Raw genomic sequence first — 24,823 nt, forward strand, 5'->3', positions numbered from 1 at the left:
AGAGAACATTCAATAAGTGTGAGACAACTACAAGAGGTGTAACATATGAGTAATGGCATTACCAGAGGAGAAGGAAGAAAGAGAAAGAAGAATAAATATTTGAAATAGTAATGACCGAGAATTTTCCAAACTTAATGACAGACAGCAAACCACAGATCCATGAAATTTAAACTCATGAAGCTCAAATCATGAACATCAAGCAGCATAAATACAAAAAAAAAAAAAAAACAAAACCCTATATTTAGGCATATAATATTCAAACTGAAGAAAATCTAGGATATTAGGCATATCATATTCAAACTGAAGTAAACCTAAGATAATAGACACATTGTATTCAAACTGAAGAAAATCTGATAAAAAGCAGAAAACATTTTACCTAGAGAGGAACAAGGATAAAACTTTTATCAGACTTCTCTTCAGAAACCATTTAAGCAAGAAGAGAGTAGAGTGAAATATTTAAAGTGTTGAAAGGAAAAAAGACAACCTAGAATTCTGACTTCAGCAAAGGTAAAGGTAAAATAAAGATTTTCTCAATCAAACCAAAATTGGGGAAATTTTTACTAATAGACGTGCCTTACAAGATATATTAGTTTTTTTAGAGAAAGGAAAATAACACAGATCAGAATATTTTATCTGCATAAAGAAAGAGTGTTATAAAAGGAATAAATTAAAGTGAAATAGAATCTTGTATTTTTTAGAATTGATCTAACCAATAACATTTGTTTAAAACAATAACAACAATATATAGCTTATGGATAAGTGAAATGAATGACACCAATGTTCTAAGGGATGGGAGGGAGAACTGGGAATACTTTATTATAAGGTACTCTTACTACCCATGAAGCAGTATAGTGGTATTTGAAAAGAGACTTCGATTGTGAAAATTATTTTATAATCTGTGTAATATCAATTATCTATTGTTTTAAAAAAGGCAAAATAAGGTATTTCTACACCTTCTTCATATTCAAGGCCAAGTCCCCGATCACTTTTCAATTCAGTCTCTTATACAAACAGTTTGGTCCTTCCAGTTATCAATAACATGGTGATGCAATGTATCTTAAAGGAAGTCATAGAACCAAAAACCAAATTGTGCTGGCATTTAACATGGCTTTGGAATTACTATATGTAGTTAATGTACCTTGGACTCTTCCTTTAGGAATTCTGGAATGCTGCTGAATTTGTCTGATGCACCACCTTCTAACTCCTTCCCACATCCATTTGGTTCTTGGGTATAAAAGGAGTGGTGCTCTTATTGTGCCCAGGTTTTGCTTTTATACTGCTGAAACCTATTCTATAAGTTTTAATTCATGCACTATTAATATTTGCACATACAGAGGCAATGATGACTGCTTGATCCTCACATGATACCAATAATTGTAAGATACATTCTAATTTTAGAAATATTAAAATTTAGAAAAAAGAGTTCATTGCAGAATTGATGAAACAAAGTAAATTATTTGGATGACTCTTGCGCTTAAACTTCCTGTATTAATCTTTTTTCATGCTGCTGATAAAGAGATACTCAAGACTGGGCAATTTACAAAAGAAAGAGTTTAATGGACTTACAGTTCCATGTGGCTGGAGATGCCTCACAATCATGGTGGAAGGCAAGGAGGAGCAAGTAATATTGTACATGGATGACAGCAGGCAAAGAGAGAGCTTGTGCAGGGAAACCCCTCCTTATAAAACCATCAGATCTCTTGAGACTTATTTACTATCATGAGAACAGCATGGGAAAGATCGGTCCCCATGATTCAATTACCCCCAACTGGTCCCTCCCACAACACCTGGGAATTCAAGATGAGATTTTGGTGGTGACACAGCCAAACCGTATCATTCTGCCCCTGTCCTCTCCCAAATCTCATGTCCTCATATTTAAAAACCAATCATGCCTTCCCACAGTCCAACAAAGTCTTAAATTATTTGGGCATTAATTCAAATGCACAGTCCAAAGTCTCATCTGAGACAAGGCAAATTCCTTCCATGTTTGAGCCTGTAAAATAAAAAACAAGTTAGTTACTTCCTAGATACAATGAGGGTACAGGCATTGGGTAAATATAGCCATTCCGAAGGGGAAACATTGTCCAAAACAAAGGGGATGCAGGTCCCATGCAAGTCCAAAATCCAGCGGGGCAATCAAATGTTAAAGCTCCAAAGTAATCTCCTTTGACTCCATGTCACATCCAGGTCACACTGATGCAAAAAGTGGATTCCTATGGTCTTGGGCAGCTCCACCCCCATGACTTTGCAGGGTACAGCCCCACTCCTAGCTGCTCTCACAAGCTGGCATTGAGTGTCTTCAGCTTTTCCAGGCACACAGTGCAAGCTGTTCATGGATCTACCATTCTGGGGTCTGCGGGATGGCAGCCTTCTTCTCTTGCAGCTCCACTAGGTAGCACCTCAGTGGGGACTCTGTGTGGCAGCTCCAACCCCACATTTCTCTTCTGCACTGCCCTAGCAGAGGTTCTCCATGAGTGCCCCCCACCTACAGTAAACTTCTACTTGGACATCTAGGCATTTCCATACATCCTCTGAAACCTAGGTGGAGGTTCCCAAACCTCAATTCTTGATTTCTCTGCATGTGCAAGCTCAATACCATGTGGGAGCTGCCAAAGCTTGGGGCTTGCACCCTCTGAAGCTGCACCCTGGGCGATACCTTGGCCCCTTTTAGTCATGGCTGGAGTGACTGGGACAAAGGGTACCAAGTCCCTAGGCTGCACACAGCAGAGGGACCCTGGGCCTGGCCCACAAAACCATCTTTTCCTCCTAGGCCTCCAGGCCTGTAATGGGAGGGGCTGCTGTGAAGACCTCTGACATGCCCTGAAGACATTTTGATCCTTGTCTTGGTGATTAACATTTGGCTTCTCATTACTTATGCAAATTTTTGCAGCCAGCTTGAATTTCTCCTCAGAAAATGGGATTTTATTTTCTATTTCATTGTCAAGCTGCAAATTTTCCACACATGCTCTATTTCCCTTTTAAAACTTAATTCCTTTAACAGCACCCAAGTCACCTCTTGAATGCTTTGCTGCTTAGAAATTTCTTCTGCAATATACCCTAAATCATCTCTCTCAAGGTCAAAGTTCCACAAATCTCTCTAGTAGGGGCAAAATGCCACCAGTCTGTTTGCTAAAACATAACAAGAGTTACCTTTGCTCCATTTCTCAACAAGTTCTTCATCTCCATCTGAGACCGTATCAAACTGGATTTAATTGTCCATATCATTACCAGCATTTTGGTTGAAGCCATTCAACAAGTCTCTAGGGAGTTCCAAACTTTCCCACATTTTCGTTTCTTCTTCTGAGCCCTCCAAACTGTTCCAACCTCGGCCTGATACCCAGTTCCAAAGTTGCTTCCACATTTTTGGATATCTTTTCAGCAGTGCCTCACTCTGTTGTTACCAATTTACTCTATTAGTCTGTTTTCAGGCTGCTGATAAAGACATACCTAAGACTGGGCAATTTACAAAAGAAAGAGGTTTAATGGACTTATAGTTCCATGTGGCTGGGGAGGCCTCACAATCATGGTAGAAGGCTAGGAGGAACAAGTCACGTCTTACATGGATGGCAGCAGGCAAAGAGAGAGAGAACTTGTGAAGAGGAACTCCCATTTTAAAAACCATCAGATCTCATGAGACTTATTTACTATCATGAGAACAGAATGGGAAAGACCTGCCCCCATGATTCAATTATCTCTCACTGGATCCCTCCCGCAACAGATGGGAATTCAAGATGAGATTTTGGTGGGGACACAGCCAAATCAAATCATCTCCCCAGTTGATTATGTGCTGAGCACTGTGATTTCCCAGTTCGATCTTCTATAAAGGAAGTCTTTGCTGCCCAGCTCGTGGGAGTGCTCAGAGGACAGTCTGCAGCTGTCCATCCATCTGGGGACTTCATAGTTGCAAAGAGACCCCATGTGCCAAGATAATTCCCCTTTCAGAGTGGCCCACATCCACTGACCGATGGAGATAGGAGTATAAAGGCCTAGCTATATCTGTTCAGCATGTGACCACTGTTATTGGCCATGTTAGCTCCCTGTGGGGTTGGCTGAAGATGTTGGATCTTGCAGTCCAACTTCTCACTTAGCCCAATTTTGCCTCCCTCCCTACTTCCCACCAGTATTAATCCCAAGGACATTCCCTAATAATCCTCTTATATATTGAACTTTATCTTGGAATCTACTTCCTAGAAAATTCAAAATATAACAGCTTTCTATGGCACTTAGAAAAAAAGTCAAAACTTTGCTGGGTGCAGTGGCTCACACCTGGAATCCCAACACTTTGGGAGGCCAAGGCTAGTGGATCAATTACAGTCAGAAGGTTGAGACCTGCCTGGCCAACATGGCAAATACCTGTCTCTACTAAAAGTACAAAAATTAGCTGGGGTGATGGGACATGCCTGTAGTCCCCGCTACTTGGGAAGCTGAGGCATGAGAATCGCTTGAATCTGGGAGGTAGAGGTTGTAGCACACTGAATTGCAGTCTGGGTGACAGAGTAAGACTGTCTCAAAACAAAACAAACAAAAACAAAAAACAAAGCTCAACAAAACTCTTTCCAGGGAACATACAGTTTTCCCCCTACTTCTTAGCTTCATCTCCTGCCACTATCTCCCTGGATTCCCAGGTTCTAGACATACTCACTGCTATAAACTCAACTGTGTCACCCTCAAAATTTACATGTAGAAGCCCTAACCTTTAATATGATGGTACTTGGAGATGCGGCCATTGGGAAGGATTAGACTTGGATGAAGTTACCAGGATGGGGTGCTCATGATGGGATTAGTGCCCTTATAAGAAGGGACACCAGAAAGCTTACTTCCTCTCTTTCTCTCTGTCCAGTGGGTACACAACAAGAAGGCAACCATGAGCAAGCCAAGAAGTTCCCCCTCAAGGGGGAACCAAAAGGCTGGCTGGTACCTTGATATTGGACTTTCCAGCCTACAGAATGGTGAGGAATAAATTCCTGTTATTTAAGCCATACCATTTTCTGGTATTTCGTTATAGCATGCTAAGCTAACATACCACCTGCTTTCTACTTTTTGAAAATGTCAAGCTCATTCTCTCTTCTCCCCACTGTTCTTTGCTATGTGTTATTCTTTCTGTTTATGCAGGTCTCCTCTTGGGTGGTGCTTGTTTAGCAAGATCTCTGACCACCACATTCAAATTAGCGCCACTCTCTTATTCTCTTCATAACATTTATAGCACTTATATTAAATCAACCAAATTACTATATTTGATTGTTAATTAATTTGTCACTTATCGGACTGTTTCCCTTACCTCCCTACATAAGAATATCAGTTCCATGAAAGCATGCCATGGTAGCTTAACAAATATTTGTTGAATGAATGAATGAATGAATGAATCATGATTTAGAAAGATAAATACATATATGCTACCACCACCCCACATAGTCTCCTTCTAGGTGATCTGAGAGACCTGAGAAGACTGTTGCTTTAAGCCATGATTCTCTCAGATCTGGCTTGGCTTAGAAGAAGGTATGTACAAGACCTAATCATTAGCTATTTTATTTCTGTCATTGTTGTGAAGTGCTTGCCCAGTTAAGGTTTAAACACCAATTAGAAGATGCTGCAACAGCCATATTGTGAATTTCTCAGGGCGGTCTGAAAATTAACCCAGTATTTGGGGTGGCAGATGTCACTCAAACTGGGTTGTTTATTTAAAGGGTCCTCCTGAAGAAAGCAGTCTGGCCTGGATATCTTTCAGACTGGATTGGAACGAGTCCTGGCCCTTCTCCTTCTGGTGGTTACTGTTCTGAAAGACATCCAATTGCAGCACTCTACAAATAGTTTAGTGAAAAATGCCGAGAGTGTCTCTTTATCTTTATCTTGTGTTCTTGCTAAACTGACTGAGTTCAATATCAGCTTCTGGAAAGCATTCTAATAATCTCCAAAGTGTTTAAGAAGCATTACTCACATTATCACAGAAACATGTCTTGCTCCAGAAATGTATTTACTGTTCTTTTTAGAAACACAGATGCATTGTAGGTAAATAATACAAAACAGTTACTTTCTTGCCAAGGGAAATGCTGTTTTTGTATTTATCTGTTTAAGGAGCAAATGAAATCACTCATGCTAGAGGAAGATGTATGATAGATGAAGATCTTAGACTTGCTCACTTCTTAATCTCTATATTTTTTCATAACTGTATTTTCCAGTTTATCCTTTTTTTGGTTTAACTGTGGAAGTCCTATCTTCTTTTAAGTCAGCCCGGTTTTAACAAACAAAAATATATTACCTTAACTTTTCCATGGTTAGGAGTCATGGCTTCTGTTAATTTACCATCTGGCAGCATGTTGGGAAAAAAATAAGTTTGTGTAAGTCTTGGAATGAGGAATTTAATGTCTCAGCATTTAGAGATTGTCTATTACTTTATAAAGTTTTAACTTGTTTGAAATATCAAATTGTGAATGATTACCCTTTGATGACAGAGAATTTGAATGAATTAACAGTGGCAGCAAAGAGCATGCTTCCTCTTGCTTTCTTCCCTCTATTTCATGATATAACAGCCATACCATTTACAATTAGATGGTCATTTTCAAAATGGCAATGTTTTTGGTTTTTTTTTTTGAGACATAGTCTCTGTCACTAAGGTTGGAGTGTGGTGGCTTGATCATGACACGCTGCAGCCTTGAACTCCTAGGCTCAAGTTATCCTCCCGCCTCAGCCTTCCTACTAGCTGGTACTACAGGCTGCCACCACCATGCCTGGCTAATTTTTTTTGTGTGTGTGTATATATATGTAGTAGATATGGGGTTTCATCATGTTTCCCAGGCCAGTCTTGGACTCCTGAGCTTAAGCAATCCTCTTGCCTCGGCCTCCCAAAGTGCTGGTATTACAGGCGTAAGTCACTGCATGTGGCCTAGAATGGCCATGTTTTAAGTATGCTGACTCACTCTTGTTGCACCTCAACTACACATGCATGATTTAATGTATCTCCTGCGGTTGAAGCAATTTAACCTTCAAGTTATTGATGAAAATCTATAAAACACTTAACATGAGCCAAGTGCCTGGCCCATGGTATGTACTCAAGAAATGAATATTCAGTGAATGTGCCTTACTTCTTTAATTCTGTTTCCAATATTGAAATTGCATATAAATTCCACTGAGACTCACTGCTCTGGAGGTTAGGGTGGGGAGAAGCATTTTCAATCAGGATCTTCCTAGTGTATTTGTCAAAGAGCTCTAAGTGAAGTCAAAGCAGCAGGCTAGGGCAGAAACCCTTGATATTGTTATTGGATTCATCTTGGATATATAAGGAGGGGAAAGTAGTTTAATGTGGGAGTTCTGCTGATTCTCACAGGAGCTTTTCTCTTCTGTGCATAGGCCTAGAGTCTATGGAGACCCGGGTGTTTGAGTTGGTTTGAAATGAGTGTGCAGATTTCTGAGCCCCAGGCATTTCTTGTTCTACTGTGTAGTTTCATAGAGAAAATCCAAGAATGAGCCAGTGGAAGGTTTTGAGGTTGATGGGAGCTACATTTTGGGCTCAGCTGTATGAGAATAGGGAACAGTAAGAATTGCTGGCCCACTGATGTGGTATTGAATCTGTGTGGCATATGTTATCTGACATCACAGTCCTGGAACACTCCTAATGGCTGCCAGAAAAATATAAAATCTAATGGAAAAGTAACCCACTGAAGCAGAATGAATCAGCTGTTCATTCCTCCTTTATTGGAATTTATCTTAAAAATGGAAATTAAACCTGAATGCATATAATTTAAAAACTCAAAGCAAGAAATAGAAAAGCTTTTAAAGGATCGTTAATCTGTCCCTCTTGCATATCTAGTTAGTTACATAGATTTTATGAAATAATTTGGAATATAGATGAATCTTTAATTTACAGTTGTTCTTTTTTGAAGAGATCTATTGTTCTCATCTAAACAGTTCAATGTTTCATTGACACTCATTAATCTCTGTTACATCCTGTGAGTTAGGTAAGTGGAAAATGTTTTCCTTCCACTTGTACAACACAAAGTCCTATGGTGAACTCCTCTGTGAATTTCCACATTCACCCACTGGGCGTAGAAGCTAAGTATCCATTAGCTGTGCACTCCACCTCCCTCTTCATCTCTCTACCTGAATCAGGGACGGTTCACTTTTTATGAAAAACTGGTTTTGGCATGGGATCATGATTAACATATTTGCATGATTGTTGCCGGCACAGAGCATGATGGTTAGACATGTGCACTGCATTTACCTCTTGCAAAAGGTGGAATAATGTAAATGACATATAATCATAAGACTGATATGAAGATTAAGTGGGATTTATAGAAAACATCAAAGTTCCTGGCACACGCTAAGTGTTTCATATGAATGTTCACCAGAAATCCCGATACTAATGGTCTAGAGCTGGCTGTACTTTCTAAAGATGTTAATTGGGTTTTAAAGTTTTAAGTATTTTTAAAATTATAATGTCTTAGTTCAGGCTGCTATAACCCAATACCATGGACTGGATGGTTTCAGCAACAGAAATTTATTTTTCATGGTTCTGAAGGCTGGGAAGTCCAAGATCAAGGTGCCAGAAAATCTGGTATCCTGGTGTGCAGATGGCTGATTTCTTGTATCCTTACAGAGTAGAGAGTAGAGAGCTAGAGCAAGCTCTCAAGTATCTTTTTCTAGGGGCACTAGTCCCATTCATGAGAGTTCTACCCTCATGACCTGTGTACCCACTAAAGTCCCCACCTCCAAATTACCATCACATTGAAGATTTGGATTTCAATATGTGTATTTTGAAGGGACATATCCAGTTCATGTGAAAAGAATAAATTTCTTCATTTGAATATAATACATAGAAAGCACATTGCAATAGAATATGAATAGTCTCTTTTTTTTTTTTTTTTTGAGATGGAGTCTCACTCTGTTGCCCAGGCTGGAGTGCAGTGGTGCAATCTTGGCTCACTGCAACCTCCAACTCCCGGGTTCAAGCAATTCTTCTGCCTCAGCCTCCGGAGTAGCTAGGACTACAGGTGTGCACCACCACGCATGGCTAATTTTTGTATTTTTAGTAGAGATGGGGTTTCACCATATTGGCAAGGTTGGTCTGGAACACCTGACCTTGTGATCCACCTGCCTCAGCCTCCCAAAGTGCTCTGGGATTACGAGTGTGAGTCACCGTGCCTGGCCATCTCTTTTCTTTTCTTTTTTTTTTTTTTTTTTTGAGACGGAGTCTCGCTCTGTCACCCAGGCTGGAGTGCTGTGGCCGGATCTCAGCTCACTGCAAGCTCCGCCTCCCGGGTTCACGCCATTCTCCTGCCTCAGCCTCCCGGGTAGCTGGGACTACAGGCGCTGCCACCTCGCCCGGCTAGTTTTTTGTAGTTTTTTTTTTTTTTTTAGTAGAGACGGGGTTTCACCGTGTTAGCCAGGATGGTCTCAATCTCCTGACCTCATGATCCGCCCGTCTCGGCCTCCCAAAGTGCTGGGATTACAGGCTTGAGCCACTGCGCCCGGCCTCTTTTCTTAATATTATATTATACTGTTTGTCTATTGTCTTTCACCATTTCACATGATCAGTGACTTCCCAAAAATTTCAATTGAAAGGAGTGTGTAGTGAACTTGAGAGTATAGGACAATGAGATATGTAACTGCCCATGTTCCATTGCTACTTTGAGCAGAATCCTTGGGAAACACTATGGCGTGATGGAGAAAACACCATCTGGGGAGTCAGATGACCTGCTCTCCATCCCAGCTCATCAGGGAGTCTCTGAGACAAACACTTATCAGGTTAGAATTTGAAGCTCTTTATCTGTAAGTTAGAAAAAATGATAATACTTGCTGTATAAACCTCATGAGGTTGCTGTAATGTCCCAATGAGATAATATATGGCAAAGTTCTCTGGAAACTCTAACCATTTTAAAAGTAAAAGCATCACTGTGGGTGGAGACTCATAAGTAGATTCTTCTTAAAAAACATAGTCAAAAGTAAGTGGTTGTTTTAGGGAATCTTCCACATATGATGACATTATTCACTACTGTCATTTGAAATTTTACAAAACAAGTTATTAGTTTATTGATACATTAAGCAATTTTAATCTGTTTTCACTTTATGAGATCCCAACTTTAGTGACCTTTTAAACCAGAAACTTCTACCATATTACTGGGAAAAGTGAGAAATCTAGTTCATAGATTTAAAACAGTTGTAATTTTAGCTAACTCTGAATACAAATGTACAGGAGACATTGTAGTTTCAATTGCCCAATACCTAGCATTAGAAAGTAAAAATTTAGAACAAATTCCTAGATGGTATGTTAATAATGAATAAAGCTTGATTCTTTTTTTTTTTTTTTTTGAGACAGAGTCTCACTCTGTTACCCAGGCTGGAGTGCAGTGGTGCGATCTTGGCTCATTGCAACCTCTGCCTCCCAGGTTCAAGCGACTCTCCTGCCTCAGCCTCCCAAGTAGCTGGGACTACAGGCACATGCCATCACATCCAGCTATTTTCTACTAAAAATATAAAGCTTGATTCTTAACTGAATAATGTATAACAGTGTTAGAACACACAGATGTCTATGTTAGGATTAATAAATGGTGTTGAATTATCAGACTGCAAAACAAATTGCTGTGATTTTTGGAGACACAAATGTTATTAGCTTGTATGTGTTAGAAATACTGTGCATCTATATACCATGCTTTCATTCAACAAATATTTTTCTGATCACGTTCTATATGGCCAGCACCGTGTTAAGTCCTAGGGATACAGAGGAATACATAGTACCGTCCCTCTACTTTGTTGGTTTTAACCAAGGTAAATCATGGAGTGTGTTTAAAAAATTGTATATACTTCTAGGATTCAGATTCAGTAGCCTGCAGTGCAAACTGGGAAAGTAGAGTAAGAAACACATCACTCATAATAGAAACAGCTTCCCTGAGATTTTGATGTGTCACTCTGGTTAATAATCACCAATCATCATCACTAATAGGTGGGGACAGACACAGCATGGTAAAAACAATTTCTGAGATGTGGACAGGATATTAGGGAAAGCCAAGTAGGGGCATTTCATGTGTCCTCAGAGGGAGCTGAGTAAGGATGGATTCTGGGGAAGGTGACTCCTAACCTTTCCAAATATTTTTTCTAATCACAAACCTAATGCAGTAAACCAGTGAAGAACACGAGAAGTAAAAGTCATCCATTATTTATAGTTTTGATATTCTTAAATTTTGCTATTACATATATAGAGTAAATTTTCTTTTCTTAACTATTCCATTTTTAATTGTATAGATTTTTGAATTTAAGATCTTTAATCACTCTGTAATTCAGGGAAATATGTCATAATTACCTTCAAGTATTTCTCTCGTCTATTTCTTTGTCATTTCTGGGACTTTCATTATGTATATGTTGGCATCAAATTCTGTTCGTCGTATCTCTTAATTTTCATCTCTTATTCCTTCTTAGAGTTTATAGATTCTGCAGTTTATTCATTTATTACATTCTGTTTTCAACTATCATATTGAGTCTAAGAAGGGATAAGAGATGAATATTCAATATTCAGTATTTCTACTTGGCTTTTCTTTTTGGCTTTGAGTTCCTGTTTCATACGAGCACTAACCTGTCCTATTAGTTTGAGAATGTAATTCGTAATCTTACATTGTGTAATAAAGCTCTTCGTTGTAGTAAATGCACTTGGAACTAGTTATACATTGCTACAAAAAACTTAATGACAAATTATCTTAAAATTTAGTGGGTTTAAGAAACAGTAATTTTTTTTTTTTTTTTTTTTTTTTGCCTTTCATGATTTCTGTGGGTTAGGAATTCAGACACTGTACAGGGATATGACTTGTTTCTACTCCACCTTGTTGGAGACCCCAGCTGGAAGGCTTGAAGCTTGGGGACTAAAATCATGTGAATTACACTCACTTGCATTTCTGGTGGTTGGCACAGGTGTTACCTGGAGGACTAACTGGGGCTATTTACAAGAATCCACATGTGACTTCTCTATGTGGCTTGAGATTCCTCACAACATGATAGCTGAACTCCATGGATGGGCATATGGTGCGATTTGTAGGGGGCAGGGGGAGAGAGAGAGAGAGAAAGAGAGAGAGAGAGAGAGAGAACCTGGCAGAATTGTATTTCTTTCTTTTTTTTTTTCTTTAATTTTTTTTTTTTAAAGAAGCAGGCTATTGCTATGCTATGTTGCCCAGACTGGTCTGGAACTACTGTCCTCAACCGATCCTCCCATTATATCCCCCCTACCCCCAAGTAGCTGGGATTGTAGTCTATAGACATGTACCTGTATTCTTTTCTTGACCTAGCCTTGGAAGTTACATAACATCACTTTTGTTCTACTCCATTGTTTGATGTAGGCAGGAGTCTCTGCCCAATTCAAGAGGAAAGAACATAGACCACATATCTTGGTGGGAGGAATGTCAATTACATTGTAAGATGAGCATGTGGGAATGCATAAATATATAGGTGTGGGCATCTTTGTAAAACACGATTGTTCACATATTCCTTATTGTCTAGCTATTTTTGCCTATGAGCTGAGCTTCCCCTGAGGCTGTAACTATACTTTCTGTAATATATGAGGAGGCGTGGTGAACCTAAGTGCTAGCTTGTGCATCTTTTGGTGAGTTTAAGGCAAAGAAAACCCAGAGATACACTCTTTCTTTTTGTACAGGTGGAAGTTTCCAGAAGATTACTCTTTTGTTTTCCTTTAAGAGATTTTAATAGATTAGTACTTTGGATTCAAGGTTTCTCCTTTCATTACTATTTGCTTCATAATTATAACATTTTCCTAGGAATTCAACAGTCCAAGCTAGTTCTTTACCTGTTGGGAACCAGAGGTTACCCATTATCCTTATTTTTCTAACTTGTTTGGAATTTTAGTTTTGTTTTCTTCTTTGCCCTAGGAATTATTTAGTACAGTGTGGTTTTGTTTTCTAAAATTTTTGATAGGGTTTCAAAATTTATACTTTAAAAGTTTTTCTTTTTTTAAAAAAATTATTGGCCGGGTGCGGTGGCTCAAGCCTGTAATCCCAGCACTTTGGGAGGCCGAGACGGGCGGATCACGAGGTCAGGAGATCGAAACCGTTCTGGCTAACATGGTGAAACCCCGTCTCTACTAAAAAATACAAAAAACTAGCTGGGCGAGGTGGCAGGCGCCTGTAGTCCCAGCTACTCGGGAGGCTGAGGCAGGAGAATGGCGTAAGCCCGGGAGGCGCAGCTTGCAGTGAGCTGAGATCCGGCCACTGCACTCCAGCCTGGGCGACAGAGCCAGACTCCGTCTCAAAAAAAAAAAAAATTATTAAACTTTAAGTTCTGGGATACATGTGCAGAACGTGCAGGTTTGTTACATAGATATACATGTGCCATGGTAGTTTGCTGCACCCATCAACCTGTCATCTAAGTTTTAAACCCCACATGCATTAGGTATTTGTTCTAATGCTCTCCCTCCTCTTGCCCCCTACCCCCCAACAGGCCCTGGTGTATGATGTTCCCTTCCCTGTGTCTATGTATTGTCATTGTTCAACTCCCACTTATTTGTGAGAACATGAGGTGTTTGGTTTTCTGTTCCTGTGTTAGTTTGCTGAGAATGATGGTTTCCAGCTGCATCCATGTCCCTGAAAAGGACATGAACTCATCCTTTTTTATGGCTGCATAGTGCTCCATAGTGTATATGTGCCACATTATCTTTATCCAGTCTGTCATTGATGGGCATTTGGGTTGGTTCCAAGTCTTTGCTATTGTGAACAGTGCTGCAATAAACATACATGTGCATGTGTCTTTATAGTAGAATGATTTATAATCCTTTGGATGTAGACCCAGGAATGGGATTGCTGGGTCAATGCTATTTCTGGTTCTAGATCATTGGGAATGACCACACTGTCTTCCACAATGGTTGAACTAATTACACTCCCACCAATAGTGTAAAAGTATTCCTATTTCTCCACATCCTCTCCAGCATCTGTTGCTTACTGACTTTTTAACAATTGCCATTCTGACTGGTGTGAGATGGTATCCCGTTGTGGTTTTGATTTGCATTTCTCTGATGACCAGTGATGATGAGCTTTTTTTCATATGTTTGTTGGCCACATAAATGTTTTCCTTTGAGAAATATCTGTTCATATGCTTCGCCCACTTTTTGATGGGGTTGTTTTTTTCTCATAAATTTGTTTAAGTTTCTTGTAGATTCTGGATATTAGCCCTTTGTCAGATGAATAGATTGAAAGAATTTTCTCCCATTCTGTAGGTTGCCTGTTCACTCTGATGATAGTTTCTTTTGCTGTGGAGAAGTGCTTTAGTTTAATTAGATCCCATTTGTCAATTTTGGCTTTGGTTGCAATTGCTTTTGGTGTTTTAGTCATGAAGTTTTCCCCATGCCTATTTTCTGAATGGTATTTCCTAAGTTTTCTTCTAGGGTTTTTATGGTTTTAGGTTTTATGTTTAAGTCTTTAATCTACCTTGAGTTAATTTTTGTATAAGGTGTAAAGAAGGAGTCCAGTTTCAGTTTTCTGCATATGGCTAGTCAGTTTTCCCAGCACCATTTGTTAAATAGGGAATTCTTGCTTGTTTTTGTCAGGTTTGTCAAAGATCAGATGGTTGCAGATGTGTAGTGTTATTTTTGAGGCCTCTGTTCTGTTCCATTGGTCTATATATCTGTTTTGGTACCAGTACCATGCTGTTTTGGTTCCTGTAGCCTTGTATTATAGTATGAAGTCAGGTAGTGTGATGCATCTAGCTTTGTTCTTTCTGCTTAGGATTTTCTTGGCTATATGGGCTCTTTTTTGGTTCCATATGAAATTTAAAGTAGTTTTTTCTAGTTCTGTGAAGAAATTCAATGGTAGCTCAATGGGAATAGCGTTGATTTTTTTTTTTTTAAGCAATCTACATGTGATTGTATTTTTTATCATATGACTTTGGTCCCATTGCCATAACTGTTTGGACTAGAGGTATCTGAAACTAACTTATAAAGTTACAGACTGAATACCAGTCTATGTGGTGGCATGAAAAATAAAATGAGTTGAGCCAATTTATCTCTTTTGCAATTCTGAACTAAGAAAATCTAAGTAAATAATCCAGATAGCCTTGCAATTGTTGGTTGAAAAATTCATAAAGAAGAATCAAAGCCCTATCACTTTTGATGTGGTACCTTACAGACTAAGTAAAGAGGGAACATAATCTAAGAGTAAGTAGAGGACGCCAGCTGGTAACTAAGGGTCATACTGCAGGAGAGAGAACTTGCCGCCTGTGTAGAAGGTAGAACAAGTAAGGTAAGGTTAATAGTGTCTCAGTTACTGGTGTCATTAAAGTCCAACACTATGAAAATGCTTAATATAAACATTTATTTTTAATTTATTTACTTTACTTACACATTTGTTCATTTATTTTCTTGACGTAATTTCTTGAGATAAAATTTTGTTACTTACAACTAAAACAGTGTAGTCTGAAGGCTTGATAGAAGTTTTTCTTTATTTTATATGTTTGGTTCTCTTGGAGACGGTGTGGTGATTAGATACCCATGCTCATTTCTTCTGCTTTTGTGAAGATTACCTGAGAAGTGTGCATGCATGCTTGAAGAGTAGATGGGAGAATATTCAGGCAAGGAGAGTAGTGGTGAGAAAGGCACAAAAGCAAGAGGTAGCAGGATGTGTCTTGGCAGTTATAGCAGTTTGGTGTTTTGTGAATATGAATTAAGAAGCAAATAGCAAGAAGAAATGAGGTCTTCTGCTTCCATGTAAAGCAGAATAATGTTTTGAAATGTTGATTTGTGTTTTGTTCTTGCTGATATTCAGAGATACAGATTAGATGCATTTTCCTTCCCCTCTCCATTCAGTTAGCTCATTCCTTTGTTCGTTCCTTTCTGCAACAACTGTATCACACTCCACCCATTTTCCCACTCCTATAACTTTTCCATCCCTTCTTTCACTACCTCCTCCCAGGCAGCCTACAAACCATCTCATTTACCTCACTTGAAAATCAAGAAAAAAATAACATTCCTTTCTCTCTATTCTACTACTTCATTTGACACCTTTTAGTCTTCACCAAACACATTGAAAAAAATAGTCTAGACTCACTTTGTCTCTTCCCAATCAGCCATTAACCTCCTGCACTCAAGTTTCTGACTCTATGACTTAAAGTACTTGACACATTGTATTATAGTTTATTTTATCCCCTGCTAGACAGTGTGTGCCTTAGAGGGAAGACTGTCTCTTAGCATACGTAGTATCTGGCACAAAATGTGTACTTAAGAAAATCAACAAACATTGTATGATGAAGACTTATTCATTCTTCACTTAAGCTTAGAAAACTAAATTTATATTTCCTTGGCTTAGATGGTGACAGAAATGCAATATACCTTTTTCTAGGGTCATTTTATATGTCTATATTTTACTTTCTTTTTCTTAAAATTCAGTAGGATTGTCTGCCCCTCTATCTATCTGTGTATCTTTCTGTCTGTATATACTCACATACTTTCCTTCCTGTCATGTATCTATCATCTAAAAATGATAGATTATACATCCATGTTTATTTAAACCATGAATTTTTATCAAGTTTACATAAATTGTCTTAATAATTGTATACTCTGATGATTCTCAACCCAAGGTAATTTGTACTACAGATGCAGGTAAATGGTACTTTCTCATTAAGATAGTGTTCCCATTAATACAGGAATAGAGCACCAGCATCACATAGGCCAAAGTGGCTGAGGAGGTTGGACAGAACATAGTAACCACTTGCTACTCCTGCACAAAGTGTTTGTGTCACATTATTTCATCTGTAAAAAGAGGATACTGCTAATCTTCTTTTAGCAGTTTTAGGGGGCTGGGTGCAGTGTAATCCCAGAAATTTGGGAGGCTCAGGTGGGAGGATTGCTTAAGCCCAGGAGTTCAAGACTACACCAGGCAACATAGGAAGACCTCATCTATACAAAAAATTAAAAAATTGGGCATGGTGGGTGCATAGCTATAGTCACAGCTCCTTGGGAGGCTGAGGCAAGAGGATTGCTTGTGCCCTGGAGGTGTGCCTTGGGTGCAGTAAGTTATGACTACACCACTGCCCTCCAGCCTGGGCCACAAAGTGAGACCCTTTCTCAAAAAATAAAATCAAAGAGAACATTGTGTGTGGTACCAATAGCAAAATAAATAAAGAAGTTCCTTATCTGGAGATATTTTTCTAATAGGAACATATACATAAGCATATCACCAGAAAAATGTACACACAATAATTTGGGGATTGTGTCCTCCACCAAACAATTGTTGAAGTTATTATGAGATCTTGAGTGAGATGCAATTTATCAGGAAAGGCTCTATGGAAGAGGTCAATTTTAAATCGTGTTAAGTGCTTGCATCTTTATTCAAGAGAAAGAGGGCCTGACTTTGAAGGAGGGAAAGGACTTTAGGATAGAAAGAAAAGTATGTTAGCTCACAATGAAAGTGAGCAAGCTGGTAGACAGTTTTGATGTTGCCAGTTATTATCGGTAAAGACGGAATTCTCGATCATTTCTTAGCTGAGAGAAAAGTGCTGAAAATGAGTAAACACTGACAGGCAGAAAATTTGAGTCTTGAAATGCAATTATGTATATAAGACTGAAAAGGAAAAGAAATAGGCTGGATATGGTGGCTCACACCTGTAATCCCAGCACTTTGGGAGGCTGAGGCAAGTGGACCAAGAGGTCAAGAGATCGAGACCATCCTGGCCAACATGGTGAAACCCTGTCTCTACTAAAAATACAAAAATTAGCTGTGTGTGGTGGCGTGCCCTGTAATCCCAGCTACTCAGGAAGCTGAGGGAGGAGAATCGCTTGAATCCGGGAGGCGGAGGTTGCAGTGAGCCAAGATCGTGCCATTGAACTCAAGGCTGGCAATAGAGCAAGACCCCATAAAAAAAAAAAAAAAGAAAGAAAGAAAGAAAGAAATGTAAGTATGTGACATAGTACATGACCATGAAGAAGAATAACAATGTAATGAAGTTTTATGTTTATGATCTAATCATGATGCTTATGGGGACATTGGGCTGGGTCCTGACCATACCTTTGTACCTGATAACAAAAGAAATGGGCAAGACATTAGAGTCGAGATGTTATTTAGAAAACCAAATGTGTCATCCTATGAGACAGAAAGAGAGAGGGAGACAAAGAGAGATAGATAGTAGAATTTGGGAAATTATTTAGAAGTAGTATTGAACAAAATGGGTAACTGAGTTACTTCAGAGAAAGAGAATAGGATGGAAAAATGAGCATCTTGCAGCAACACCACAGTGACTAGGCTCTTTTCTTTCTAAGAAAGTCAGGAAAAGGCCCCACAGTAAATGGTTTTCTTGAGGTTTGCTGAAGTTTCTTAAAATAGTTGCCTTCAATTATTTGAGCGCTCACACATCTCCATTATTGTAGGGTAGAGCTTTAGTGCCTTATTGCCCATTTGGTGAGGTCACATTTCCCTGAATATTCTTGAGCCTTGTGGACATGTGACAATGTCTACACATTGAAGGATTAGGAATTTATTTGAGTCTTCATGGTTTGTCTTTATGCCTGTCCTTGTTCAGAGGGCCTCCACGGATTCTAATCAGACAGATCTGTGTTTCCTGAGGCCAAGATCACTTCAGTCATCACAGCACTAGAGGATACCCCTTGCCCAGGCTTGCTGAGAGCCTTGAGAAGGCTCTGGGGTTGATGTGACTTTCTGCTCAGGTGGATCTGGGGAAGATGCAAAGAGGATACTGGAGCTGTACGGCAACACTGACCAAGGTTGTGAGTCTAGAAGACTGCCCTGGTCGTTCAGACAGGTGTGCCTCCCAGCAGATCTCTGCACAGGCGGATGGCTCCCCAATTGCAGTGAGAGCGGCCAGAGCTGAGATTGGGCTCCCTTGGGATCTGCTGTGGGATGGAGGCTGGAGAGCCTGTCTCGTAGGCTCAGACAGGCACACGACTCTTGGCAGTAAATACTTATCTTAAAGGTTTGAGTACAAAGGGAGACGAAGCTCTAAGGCGCTTGGTAAATTACACAGAAGTGTAATTTTAATATGGCCTCGGTTCTCAAAGTGTGGTCCCCGGACCAGCATGCTCATCAGTGCCCAGGAATTTGTTAAATATGCAAATTGTCTGGCCCCTCCTCAGACCTACTGAATCAAAAGCTCTGGGAGGGGGCCCAGCAGTCTGTGTTTTAACAAGATCTCCATGCAATGGTGAGACATACAAAGTTTGAGCAATATTGACTTAAGATGTAGCATGTGCTCATTCCTGTTTCAATACATCACTAACTATGAAAGAGAGTCCCTAGAGATGGAGATTGCAGGATATTAATGTAAGCAATTCTGCAAAGAAAATGCATTCATGAGAGGTGACTGAGAGGAATCTTTGTGAGAAGAAGCACGAGAGAATGTTTTTGCTAAGAAAATGCCTTCTTTCAAACCTAAGGGTACGGAAAACATGAAATTATATCAGCGATGGGGTTTTAATATATTTTGTTATAGTATAATTAAAGAAAACTTGTGAATGGTGCTAATAAGAGGATATCTAAAAGCTTCTTTCCCCTCCCTTCCTGTAGCAAACATTTTCTCAGCAATGTGGGGCAAAAGATTCTTTTTCTATTTGTTTGTTTTGTTTTGTTTTTAGAGATTCCTTTGTAAACTGTGAGAGAGTAGTGCTTTTTGTCCCCAATACAGCTGTTACCTTCTTAAGGCTTTTCTCAGATTAGAAGATACAAAAGTTGGTGTGTTATCCTTGCAAAGGCCATATGTAAATACTGAACACATTTGAGTCTGGAGATTTAATTGAACATCAGTCAGGATTTGCCTTTTCTAAAATGTTAAAGGATCACCAGTTTGTGAGCACTAAAGCCAATATATTCAGGAATAATTGTGGCTGACATATTCCATTTAAGAATTTCAGGGGAGAGAATAAATTAGAGCATATTGCAATGGGTTAAAAATAAGTTCGTATCATTTTTTGTGCTATCTGAGATAAAATCAAGCTTGATAAGAAAACAATTCTTTGAGGGTTGATAAGTACCTATAACTACCTAACTATAACCCTACTTAAATTTTTTTAAATATATATTTAGGGGGTACAAGTGTATTGTGTTACTTGGACCCATTGTATAGTGGTGACATCTGGGCTTTTAGTGTACCTATCACCCAAATAGTGAACACTGTACCCAATAGCAAATTTCTCAACCCTCACTTCCCTTCCACCGTCCTGCCTACCCACCTTTTGTGGTCTCGGATATCTATTAGTCCTCTCCATCCGTCCCTGTGTACCCATTGTTTAGTTCCCGGGTGTAAGTGAGAACATTGAGTATTTGACTTTCTGTGTCTGAATTATTTCACTTAGGATAATGGCCTCCAGTTCCATTCATGTTGCTGCAACAGACATGATTTCATTGTTTTCTATGGCTGAGTAGTATTCCATAGTGTGTGCCTGCACACACACACACACACACACACACACACCATTTTCTTTATTCAATCCTCCATTGATGGGCACACTTAGATTGATTCCATGTAATTGCTATTGGGAATAGTGCTGCAATAAACATATGAGTGCAGATGTCTTTTTGGTACAATGATTTCTTTCCCTTCTAGCATATACCCAGTAGTGAGATTGCCAGATAGAACGGTAGTTCTACTTTTAGTTCTTTGAGAACTCTCCATACTGTTTTCTGCAAAGGTTGTATTAATTTACATTCCCACCAACAGTGTATAAATGTTCCCTTTTCTCTACATCTGCACCAACATCTGTTGTTTTTTGACTTTTTAATAACAGACATTCTGAGTGGCATAAGATTGTATCATCCTGTTAACCCTGATTTTTAAAATCAAATTTGTTGAAAAATAATATAGGAACCTAAAAGAGGACAAGAAACTAAGTGTAGAGCTTGAAGAATTAGCACAAAGTGGATACACCTGTATAACCACAATGCAGAACAAGAACAGAAACAGCACCCAGATGTTCTCCTTGTTGTCACTTTTCCTTAAGTGTCATCTGCTTTGACCTATAACATTGTAGATTTGTTTTGCCTGCTCTTGAAGATGTACATTAATTTGTCATATAGTGAATATTCTTTAGTTTTGCCTTCTTTTGCTCATCACTATGTTTGTGAAATTCATCCTTGTTGAATATAGTAGTTCATGTATGTTCATAGATGTGTACAATTATTTTTATATTTTAAAAGAAAAATTATCATATTAACAAAAATTGGGAAAATAGAGGTTTAAAAATCCCTGTTAATATCCAGATACGTATATAATAATAATTTTGATAAACATAATCTCAGGTTGATTTTCCCAAAGTTGATGCCTAAGACTAGGATGTGAGAACAGGTGGTTTATTTTGGAGATGATCCCAGGAAACAGCAACAGGAAAGTATAGAAAAGAGACTAGGAAGGGAATATGGGGTGATTACTGATCTGACTTCTGCTTTTGGCAGCTGGAGCTCAATTCTGCTACAGATTTGGCAGTTGGTTTACAAATCACCCAGAATTGCTCCACCCAAAGGACGAGGAAGCTGAGACATTTATCCACCAACTTCCACATTCTTTGGAAGCTGTTCCCCATGGTGTAACCTCCCTAATATCTCCAGCTTTACCTGCACATAGGCAGAATACATTCCCACAGTTGCAGAAAACTCCCAGGTAGAGAGTGGCAGGTATTTTCATTGCTGGTGGGCCCTGCAATTGAAAGTGGGTCCCAATAATGAATTACTAGTTTGTCGGGGGAACCTGCCCCCAATATTTCAACATAGGTTTTTTCTATTTTCCATAAGTGTTGGCCAGCTGAGAAATAAATAGAAAGAGTACAAAGAGAGGAATTTTACAGCTGGGCCTCCGGGAGTGGCATCACATATCAGTAGGACTGTGATGCCCACCTGAGCCTTAAAGTCAGCAAGTGTTATTAAAGATTTCAAAAGGGAAGGGGGTGCAAGAACAGGGAGTGTGTCACAAGATCACATGCTTCAAAGGGCAAAAAGAAGAACAAAGATCACATGCTTCTGAGGAAACAGGACAAGGGCAAATTCAGAACTACTGCTAAGGGTCTATGTTCAGCTGTGCATATATTGTCTTGATAAACATCTTAAACAGCAGAAAACAGAGTTTGAGAGCAGAGAACCAGTCTAACCTCAAATTTACCAGGGCAGGGTTTTTTCCCCACCCTAATAAGCCTGAGGGTACTGCAGGAGACCAGGGCATATTTCAGTCCTTATCTCAACCGTGTAAGACAGACACTCCCAGAGCGGTCATTTATAGACCTCCCCACAGGAATGCATTCCTTTCCCAGGGTCTTAATTGTTAATATTCCTTGCTAGGAAAAGAATTTAGCGATATCTTCCCTACTTGCAAATCTGTTTATAGGCTCTCTGCAAGAAGAAAAATATGGCTGTATTCTGCCCAATGCCACAGGCAGTCAGGCCTTATGGTTGTCTTCCCTTGTTTCCTGAAAATTGCTGTTATTATGTTCTTTTTCAAGCTGCACTGATTTCATATTGTTCAAACACACAAGTTTTACAATCAATTTGTACAGTTAACCCAATTGTGGTCCTGAGGTGACATACATTCTCAGCTTATGAAGATAACAGGATTAAGAGATTAAAGACAGGCATAAGAAATTATAAAAGTATTAGTTTTGGGAACTGATAAATGTGCATATTAAAATGAAATCTTCACAATTTATGTTTAGAGATTGAAGTAAAGACAGGAGTAAGAAATTATAAAAGTATTATTTGGGAACTGATATATGTCCACATTAAAATGAAATCTTCACAATATATGTTCCTTTGCTGTGGCTCCAGCAGGTCCATCCATTCAGGGTCCCTGACTTCCCACAACACTAGTTGGCAGGTAGCTGTATCCAAACTCACAATGAAGGAACATAAGTGCTTGAATAATCATCTTTATATCTGGGAGAACATGCTGTTTCTAATATGCACATATTCACTTGGGGTCTAGGTTGGATTTTTGTCTTGCTCCATGGCTGTTAGCCACAAGCCCCAAGGAGTCAGAACTATTTAATTACAGCAGTGATGCCCTATTGCAAATTCCTGGTTTACTTTGATAATTAGCTGTTTGCACTTGGCCTCTTAAAAAGCACCAGCCTAAAAATCAATCAGGAAGTTTACATGAAAAAATGGAATTATAAAGGCTATACTATTCCATCTATTGGAATTTTAAAAATTTGGTCTTTTGTAAAGAATGGGGTTAAAATTGACCTTCAGTTCTTGATGAAAGACTATTACTATGTTCGCATGAGTTTTAAATTTAGATGTTAACAACTCACTTGTGTTACTTGGAAAGCTTAGAAGAAATGTTTTTAGTTTATGAAAGTAAGGTGTATAAAATATATAAAATTCTTTATGTACTTCAATTTCCTTTTTACTATCTAGAAAGCATTTGGAGACTATGCCCATGAACACTGCATATTATTGATTATCCATAATGGATATTATTCAGAATTTGGTTTTAAACGATTGCCCCTACTTCACATATACTCCCAGCTGCTACGTTAGTCATCAGAACTATTCAGAGGTGAAAACATTTTAAGAATTACAGACTTTCTGTTGAGGTAGCCTATTGTATTTTAAGACAGGCATAATCATGATAAAGTTATTTTCTATTGAATAGAAATTCACCCTTTGTAGTTCTCAGTCTCTTCCATCTTCACACAGAGGCAATCTAGAACAATTCTCTTTATTCCTTCCTTGAAAGCAGGCACAGATGCATGACTGCCTCAGCCCTCCTTTCCCATTTAAACAATCTTTTTAAAGGCTGATCTTTGAATTGTTCATAAGGACATGGCGTTGCATTCTTTCTTCTGCTTTCTTTTGGTTAAACTTAAATTGGTGATGACGTTTTGGTAATAAGTGATCTAGAACCAAAACCAAAACCAAAACCAATACTCTAAGTGTGTCCTTGTATGAAATATGGTAGAACTTGTGACTCTCATAGTTTTTGAAGTTGTTTCTTGATATGGGGAAGATTGAATCAGGAAATCGCTGGTTGGAGACAAACTATAATAAAGAGTTTCAAATTTTACATGTGATGGGAATCATGAGAGGTTTTAGTAAGAAATTATAAAATCAGGTGCATCTGTTAGAAAATAAACTTTGGTAGCAGTAAAATATCTATATTACAAAGGAAAAATAACAATTTTGGACTGAACTTATTCTACTTTTATATTGTTTATAGGTTTGATCAATAAGCAATCAATGTCTTACATCTATGACATATTATATACACTTGTTGAGCAGGAACAGGAGGAAGATAGAGTCCTGCATGGTCCACCAAGCTCTCCCTTCCAAGTCACTTAAACCTTCTTAATAAAAGTATGATCATCCACTCACTCTCACCTCGTGTATCTTTGTCTTGTACATAGGGCTGCTAATAAAAACAATGACTGATTGCACATCGTAAATGATAAAAATGGTGGACACTCTTCTACACACTCTATCAATGTTAATTGATTTGCTCCTTCACTCTTTGAGATAGTATTATTTTCATCATCATTTTAAAATGACAATGTCAGGAGCAGAGAACTTAAATAAGGTGTTCAACATCTTACAACTAGTAAGTGGCAGAGCTGCACTGCAGCTCAGAGGTTTGACTCCAGTGTGTCTGTTCTGAACTTCTTCATTATGCTATTTCAGTAGAGCTAGGACAATGTAGAATAAATGTCATCTAACTTAATCTCGTAGAAAGTAACCCCTACTTCATGGCCTGTTGTCATAGATGTTTATATTACTTGTGAGCAACCTCATTACATGGGAATAACGACTGAAAGATAGAAATAGCAAGTCTAGAGTAGTAACCTGGATAGCTTGCTGCTGTTTTGAGAGTAAATATGTTTCAATTAAGAAACATATTAAATAGGTAAAGAAAGTTCTTC

At 38.8% G+C, this 24,823-nt stretch overlaps 1 long non-coding RNA gene across 1 annotated transcript in view; it reads left to right on the forward strand.

Moving 5' to 3' along the window:
• The window catches only part of LOC117063422, a 94,912-nt gene extending 70,718 nt beyond the window's left edge, over positions 1-24,194 (forward strand). Inside the window, exons 3-4 of the long non-coding RNA XR_004428918.1 lie at positions 4,841-4,949; positions 24,127-24,194. This is a non-coding gene — a long non-coding RNA (uncharacterized LOC117063422). The remainder of the gene's footprint in view (positions 1-4,840; positions 4,950-24,126) is intronic.
• The last annotated feature ends 629 nt before the right edge of the window (positions 24,195-24,823 follow it).

The sequence above is a fragment of the Trachypithecus francoisi genome, unplaced genomic scaffold (assembly GCF_009764315.1).
Source record: "Trachypithecus francoisi isolate TF-2019V2 unplaced genomic scaffold, Tfra_2.0 Lachesis_group18, whole genome shotgun sequence".
Classification (NCBI taxonomy): domain Eukaryota; kingdom Metazoa; phylum Chordata; class Mammalia; order Primates; family Cercopithecidae; genus Trachypithecus; species Trachypithecus francoisi.